Source organism: Metopolophium dirhodum, chromosome 1, assembly GCF_019925205.1.
Source record: "Metopolophium dirhodum isolate CAU chromosome 1, ASM1992520v1, whole genome shotgun sequence".
NCBI classification, from domain to species: Eukaryota; Metazoa; Arthropoda; class Insecta; order Hemiptera; family Aphididae; genus Metopolophium; species Metopolophium dirhodum.
In genome coordinates, this window is record NC_083560.1 from 22,626,480 (window position 1) to 22,635,582 (window position 9,103).

Here is a 9,103-nt window from a genome sequence, read left to right on the forward strand (position 1 = left end):
TTGTTTTAACAGTTTTTCATTTTCATATTTTGTTTTTTTAAATTGACTTGTCTGCTTCTTGTGCAGTGCCCAATAATGAATGAAATGTATATGTTGTTATTTTTAACATATAATTTATGTATTTATTAATACAACATATTATAATACATATATTATGTTATGTATAATGTTATAAATATTTAATTGGTCAATTTTTTTTCAGTTTTATTTTAAGGTTTTTTTTTTTAAATAATATATTCTAACAAAATGAAAGTTAATTTGTATAAAAACTATATTTTGTATTACTAAACAATAATATACTTTTAACTATATTGATGTTAATGTTTTAATAATATTGTACCTATTGTTTTTTTTTAAATTGTTATGATAATAGTAATATAAAAACAAAAACTTTGATTAATTTGATTAAAACCAGATAATTTAACTGATAATATGCAAAAGTAAAAAGTAATTTTGATGGATTTTGGCATAAAAAAATCATCTTATTACATAAATGTAACACAATTTAAATGCTAGAAACCTACTGACAGAGCTAGAGTGAAAAAAAAGAGATATATGCTAATATGAGACTGATAATAACAAATGATTATAATTTAAAACGTAGATAGATATAAGTACCTATATATCTATATATAAAAGAAGGGTTTTTTGGTCAAATACTAAAGAAGTATTATTTTGTGAAATCAGTTAGTCAATTAGGTTAAAATCTAAAAATGTTGGAGAAAGTTGAAAATAATAATTGTTAGGCCTTAATCAAAGGCTCATCATATTCTAGACTTTCTAGTACCCATAATGTTTGAAAGCAAACTTATAATAAGTTACTAATAATAATAACTTATAATAATAATTAAACACTGAAATACGCATTCATTGGTCTGTGTTCAATATTTTAAAATAATAATTCCATATTTAGATTAACTAATACAAATATTCCAAAAATTATACAAATTGGGTTTCTATGATTCGGATATAAAATAAATATAAATTAATAATTACTACTAGTTTATGTGAATACCTACTGCCATATTTTATGTTCTCGCACCTCTATCATTTGTGCATAAGAATAATAATAATAATAACTTTATTGCAACAATAACAGATTAAAAAATGTGTAAATGATTAATTTAGAATTAATATATTGAAGCGTCCCCTGTAAGCGAAGCTTGTGCTGGGGAAGCGGTCCTCATCAATTTATTAATTTATTAATTACTATAGTACTAATTTAAAATACAATGTAAACTAATTTTGTAATACAATAATCAGGTAGATTAAAAATAAAAATAAAGTAGGTACCTACTTTTATATATTTAAAATGTAATTTACTTAATATAGAATTTACATAATATATAATATTTAAAATTACAATATGGAAATTAAAGAATAGGTAAACCAAACGCCTAAAAAAAAAATATTCAAAATATTTTCCCCTTTTCAAATGTGTGTCCGCGGAAACAGGGTACACTTTACCACTCATTACCAGGTACATATTTTTCAATTCTGTTTTCGGGACATTATATTAGACTATTGGATCTTTAATTTCGATGACTTACAATTTTTTTTACTCACGTATTTTACGCATGCGCAACACAACTTCACTTTTTTTAAATGACAACCCCTATTTTTAATATCATTTTCGGATTAATGGATTTTTTTAAAGTAATTTTGATCTAACAAATATTACTCTCAATCCAATATTGACCGAATGAGAGCAATTTAAAATTTAAAAATAAAAACATTTAAAAAAATTATTTTGCTAACATTTATTTTTTAATTTTAATTTTATTATTTTAAACTCTACTACACATTTTTTATTTACAATTCAATTTACAAAAATCACTAACATAAGTTACCATTAGTTACCATAAGTCCCTCCATTATTTAAAACGCATGCTCCAAATCGACGTAATCATACATTCAAGAACATATGAATATCTACCTATTTTATTTTTAGTTGTATTTATTTTTGTCATAATTTAAGAGTATTGGTCATTAAAGGTATTTTCGTAATCTACCCATGCCTATTAAAATACCATTACATAGATATTTTTATGTTTAAAGACCTATTACGATATTTATTATCAGAGTCGTGTGTCATTGCGGTCTTAGTAGTTCTACGTTTTCTGTTAGTTATTGTCAATTGGTAATATAAAGTTTGAGTTTTGTCAAAATAAAAATTCAATCATGAATAATCATGAAAAAGTTCAGTTACTGTTAATTTATGGAAAATGTAACAGAAAATTTAACACTTGGATTTGATAAAAAGTAGCTAGAACGGCTTGTGAGTGAATATTCTGGCAAAACTTTAATTAGCGTCTACAATATTATTAAATTTAATAAATTATGGCGACGTACAATAACTATAACGAAGGCATGGAATATTATAGTGTCGTAAATCCAGTTTCAATTGCGCCTACTGCCTATTTTATACCAAAACGCGACTTTTTCTCCCTGGCCCCCTCCGTCCACGCAGCGATAACATTACAAGTTATGATTGAAACTGTTGGATGGCAGTTTCACTGAATCGTTGTCCAAATTACTAAAGTAAAATGTCCACGACCAATGGCGTCAAAATATATATTTGCCTATGACAACTGTCATATGTGATTTTAGTAGGTATGGAGTCCCCTTTGTCATTCTATAGTTATTTTATGAAAATTTGTTTAATAGACAACATAACAACTATACCTACTTGGTTCATGGTAATTATAAGAAATAGGTGGGTGTCGACATTTTATGTGGAGGTGTTTAATGTCATAAGTAAAATTTTGGACTTCGGCGCCACTGTCCACGACTCAGTTTAATATCCATTTTCTACTGCGACCTGCGACTAGTAAGATGTATATTTTCGTATATTTAAATAATTTGTTATACCATGACTACCGCTATTATATATATTTACAGTCGCACCCCAAACACCAACACCCACGAACCGCCACTGCCACTGCCATCGAAATAACTATTTAAAGGTTTTATATTTAGCGGCGTTCAATAATAATAAAAAAAATGCATCCAGGTAAAACAACTAAGAAGTAACAAGCCTAACGCGGATACATAATTTTAAAAAAAACAACTCGTCTGTGAGATAATAATAACAAAAAAATAAAAATGTATATTATTTACATTGTGTCGTTTATATCTCTTAATCGACAAGACTGAAGACGTCTACCATTCACCAGTAGATAATAAAATAATGGTAAAAAATGAAAATCAAGTGGTCAAATAAAATAAATTTTGTCAATGTCATATATTATATATAAGTTGTAAATAATGACTGAATGCTTTATACTGGTATTTCCACGATTTTTAATTATAATGATAATCGTGCTCCCCCTAGTCGGCTTCCTTCGAACAGTATTAATTTATGGTTATACAATATATTTTGTAAGTAAATATTCATATCTGTATCTGACTACCTATTCCATAATAATTAACGACGTGGAATCGGTTGCCATATTTCTGTACAGCAGTGAATATCTATGTATTATAAAATCAATAACGCAGCATAAAATACAAATACCCAAACATTTTTATTCACATAAACATGTAGGGCGTGAAGGCCTACTCGCCCGGCCCTAATTCCGGCCCTGCCTATAGTTAGCTTCTAGGCCTCGTACGCAAAAATAAAATTAATCTGTTGGTCATGAATTCATAATATTATATAAAACACATATTATCTAATATGGGTCACGGGCCCGACCAACTCGTGCGCGAATACGTGCAAGGTGGAAGTCCGGCTGGGGGACACCCACCGAGCTATGTGGCGTGCGTCCGGCCGACGTATATGTGGATGGCCTCGCGGGGGCTGTCGGGAGTAGTGCCTTAGTAGAAGGGGAGCTATTTGACTGGGTCGAATCCAGCGCTCGCCGACGCGGTTATACGAAACCCACCGATCTATCTCGAACGAGAGCAGCCGGCGGGGGACCGTCAGCCTGGCGCCAGGGCGCCCTGAAGTAACCCGTCGGAGGGATGTGACCGCGTCATCCAAAGGCGTGAAGGAGCCGCCCTCGCGACAGATGGCTAAAGGTGTAAACACCCCCGAGGGAATGGTCTTATACTCCCCGTCACACAGTGGTTAGTAATTATCTAATATGGGTAACAACAGGCTACAGCGTATAACGATTCCGCAGATATTTTGTTAAACGTACGAACAAACGAAATCGTAGGTACGTATCGAATAATTAAAATATTACCTAGGTCGCATAATGCAAGTATATTATATTATTATTAATCTTACCTGCAATATCTTTTTGTTGACAAAAACTTCCTTCATATTTCCTTTTCTCGCCATTTTCACCGCTCCTTTCTTTTCCAGAAATGTTGTAGGTACCTATATAGACGTAATAGACATATTATTATCATTATAGTTAATAGTTATTATTATTATTGTAATAGTCAATCTAACCCAAATATTGAACACACATTTCCTCAATATTCATCATCGCCGCGAACTGGATTACGGTAGGTATATAAACACGTTTTAAATTTTTGAAATTATTTAAAAATCGATACACACGACACGGCACTATTTCGACTTAAAAACCCGGACTGTAACACAAGAGCATTTACACTGAAATAAAATTGCATTCGGCATTGACGAGCCACGCAGAAGATCCGAAGACATGTCGAAGTGAACTGATGAGTGATTCCGTAGTCCGTACTGTCCGTAGTCCGTACCTTTTGTACCCACTCGGCGACTTAGTGCAATATAATATCATATCGGAATTACGCGTTTAGTTATCTATATTCTATATATTTCCCCGTTTTATTCGGCATATCTCCAAATGGATATAGATCTCACATTCCCACGGTAGGTATACCTACAGATTATATTTTAATATCACCTGTCTACCGATATCTAGACTGCAATCAAATAATATACCTACGTTGTATATCGACCTACACTCAAATCATTATAAATTATATAATATATTATTGTATTATATTGGGTGATTATTACTTATCGCATAGCATTTGAGTTGGTTTTTTTTCTCGAGTATATAAATTCTACATTTTTCTCCGGAAAGTTTATTATTAATTTGTTACGTGAAATACGTTACGATAATAACGGCGAGGACGATATTATTTGCAATCATTTTATTTTATATTTTTATTATTTATAAATACTGTTTAATGCCAATTTCCCAGAACGCTGTGGGTCGTGGCCGAATCGCGCTCATTAAATTGATACGACCGTTATCGATGACGGGTGAACCGAGTGCCTAAACTACTACAATATACATCGTATCTAATAACATTACTATAATAATAAAATAATAAGTGATATTTACTATTTAGTACTTATTATACCTACTGCAGTCCAGTGAACAACTTGGGTTTGAAAATTAAAAGACTCGGGCAAATGGGTACCAATTTAGTCAAATTCAGTAATTTAATTATTTTTAACAATTTTAATTTAATAATTATTGAAAAGAGAAAATTAAATAATAAGCAAATAGGTAACGAAATTTGTTACCTAGTATAAGATCCTGATAATGCAATGTTTTGTGTACTAGCTTTGATCATATTATATTATTTAACAAATATTTTTCTTTAACATTTCTATGCATTATGATTTATAATAAGAATTAGACAAAGTGGCACACCGGTCACCGACTGTTTCTGTTTATAATAAAGTTATTTATAAATTGCTTGGTTTAATTAATAACATTATAAGTACCTATATTATATTTTAATTTCTTCGTCAGTTTATATTACTTGTTTCCTACAATTCAACAATCGACAGTTTTATTTGATTGTCTTACTCCCCAAACAGGTACCCTAAGTTCCTGATTTATTTCCTGATTATATAGAAACCTTGTTTTTAATTGTCAATCCTTACCTATAAAAAGAACATTTTTATGAATTTGAACCCCAAAATAATTTGCACGATTTCCGGGATTTTAACAAATTTTGTTATAATTTTAACTTCAAATTCTTAAAAAATAATATCGTACCAGTATATTTTTAATATTTTTAAATATATAAAAATTTATAAAAAAATACGTATGAGGAATCTTGATTATATTTTTAAACTAAAATAAATCGAAAATATCTATTGGCTATAAAGTGCTCAAAAAGAATTAATATTTTGAACATTTGGTCATGTATGGAAAATAATGATACAAAAATATTTGGTGAAAAAAATTTCAAGAATCTTTATTCTACGGTTATTTGTTTTCGAGTTGCACCAAAAAACTATGATTCAAAATTTAAGTATGCGATCATACTGTTATAACAACATTTATGAAATAAATAAATGATAATTATGTATATTATATAATATTAGGTATATACAAATATGTGTGCTATACCAGCACACACAAAAATTCTATAATATCATAGTTTTGAAATTAAAAAGAAATCAACGTAAATCAATACTATAGTAGTATACTGCCATCAAGTAAACAGTTTTAAGAACTTAACATATTTAAAACTAAATATATATCATGATAAATTCAAAACGTACGTATACGACCAGCAATCAAAAAAAATATATATTAATATTAGAGGTTTAAACTAATAATAAATCAATACAATTTCAATAAATGGATACGTATACTACAAACAAATAAACAATAGTTAGTACCTACTTTAAAGAGTTTAATTTAACTACAAGAAAAAATAATTATATATTAAGTACGTATACTATAAATTATACTATGAGAACGAAAATATCACTCATATTAAAGATTCAACATCATGTTCTAATTAAATTTTAAATAAAGAATAATTCTATTTTAACGTAAACTTATATCAGTAGTTATACCATTAGAATACAAAATATTTTTATGAATTTTGAATCGAAATTTTACTGGCCAACTAGGCATTTAATTTAAATACAAATAAATAATTATATAATGTATATTATGTGTGTTCTATACCAGCACGGCAGCATACAAAAACAATTTTTAATATTAAAGCTTTAAAAACAAGATATCAAAATAATTTAATAAGTGAAAGTGTGCAACACTGTAACTACTTATACTACCATCGAATAAACAATTAATTTATATACTTAAAACTAAATACAAATCATTAGAAAATCAAATTTAACGTATACGTCGAGCAATCAATCAAAAAATAAATAAATAATATTAAAGCTTCAATATCAAGTTTTAATTTAATTATAATTACATTTAACTATTTTAACTTAAACTATTGAAGCATAAAATATATTTATCAATTTTAAATGTTTAACTTAACTAGGAATATCAATACATTTTTCGCTTCGTTCATATTCTAAAATTAAAAAATTAAAATTGCAACGTAGGTAATGAAATTACAATTATTTTTTTTTAGTTGTAGGTAGATTATACTACATTTCGATTTTTGTGATCAGAATGGCGTGAGTTCGATATTTGTGGTTGGGTTTCATTTACAATATTTATCTAGTTTTTGACATAGCGTTAATCTAGGCATGCCTACACGTATGTTTGATATAGGTCATCGATCATTTCATTTTTTAAGTTTTTTTTTTATTGAGATTTTTATATATTTTATAAATCTCGGTAGAAAACTAGAATTTAATTTAAAAAAAAAAAATTGTAATTATATTTTATAACATCAACATAATATAATATTTTTCCACAAATAAAAAAACAGTGTAATTTGATGCCTCAAAGTTACAAACTGAGATGAAAGTTACTAGAAACTTTAAGCCCCACTCTTGGAATACTTATTTTTTTTATACATGTGCACTTTAAAAGAATAAACCGCGGTTACGAACCGTCGGATCTGTGTGAACGGATTAATTCAAAACAATGGGTTTTTATAATAATTATATATAGTTCTATATTATATGGTATAAAATATTTATCTAATACATTTTTTTTATTATTTATTGAGATTTTGATATATTTTATAAGCTCGGTAGAATTTATTTGATAAAAAAAAATTTTAATTATATTTTAAAACATCAGTTTTTTACAAATAAATAAAAACAATGTAATTTTTTGATTCAAAGTTACAAAATAAGATGAAAGTTACTAGCAACTTAAGGCTTTACTGTTGGAATTCTTATTTTTTAATAACTATGATCTTTGAAAAAATGAACCTCGGTTATGGGTGAACGGACTAATATTGAAGACTATGTGATTTTGATCATTCGGGCGGTCAAACCGAGCGCGGCCCAACCGCGACATGACACATTTGATTTTTCAACCACGACAATTTCTGCGGCTGAACCGCGTAAGCGTGAACGCGTATCAGGCGGTTGCATTTAAAATCAAACAGTTTGAATTTGTTGGGCGGTTCAACCGCTATGTGTGGCCCGGTCCAAAGGCTGTAGGTTGTAATTGGTTTCCAAGAAAACGTCCGCTATTGAGAGGTTTTCCTTTTTGCATTGAGCTAGGTGCAACCGTATTTCTGGTCTAGGCAAACGAGTGGTGGAAACACGAGCTGGTCCAAGTATATTGGCGTTCCTTTGACTTGTGACACGTTTACCGACAATCATCGGAAAATGCACCATTTAGTGACAAATAATTGTACACGTTTACGTATCCCCTACATGGCAAGTACCTATACACACGTGAGTAAGTAACGACAGACGACAGTTTGGCAAGTACAAGTCGTACAACAGTTGTGGGAATCTGGCTGGTGGCTATAATATACATAAGGAAATGTCAACATGTACTTGTATACTTGGAAAATTATTTTTTGCCGAAGACGATCGATAACGGCATACGAAATATAGCTATAGCGTGACAGTACAAAGATATTATTTTGTTTTTATAATTTTATTTGTCGATGTAATCGCGGAACTAATAAGCCAATAAGGCAATAGCCATCAACTTATCAGTAGGTACCTCGTACCTACCTACTAATTACGTGTCTTTATTATTAAAAATTAAAAATTCAAATTTATTGTCTTTTATTAGTTTATACAGGCCTCAGCATTATAAATAACACTCGACATTTAAAAATTGTATATTATTCATAATATATTCAAATAAAATGTATAGTAGTATATAGGACCAACATTTAAAAAAGTGGCCTGATCTCAAGTAATCAATTCAAATCAGTTTTTAAAAATATTATAGCGCTATCAAGTCCATTGGTATGATTGACAAAATATTGGTACATTTTCAATTTTGATTGAAATAAT

At 29.1% G+C, this 9,103-nt stretch overlaps 1 protein-coding gene across 1 annotated transcript in view; it reads right to left on the reverse strand.

Moving 5' to 3' along the window:
* The window catches only part of LOC132936649 (kelch-like protein 2), a 61,701-nt gene extending 56,911 nt beyond the window's left edge, over positions 1–4,790 (reverse strand). The window contains exons 1-2 of the mRNA XM_061003404.1: positions 4,403–4,790; positions 4,235–4,327 (exon numbers count right to left, since the gene is read on the reverse strand). The gene's annotated coding sequence lies outside the window, so the exon portion shown is untranslated. The remainder of the gene's footprint in view (positions 1–4,234; positions 4,328–4,402) is intronic.
* Between the last annotated feature and the right edge of the window lie 4,313 nt (positions 4,791–9,103).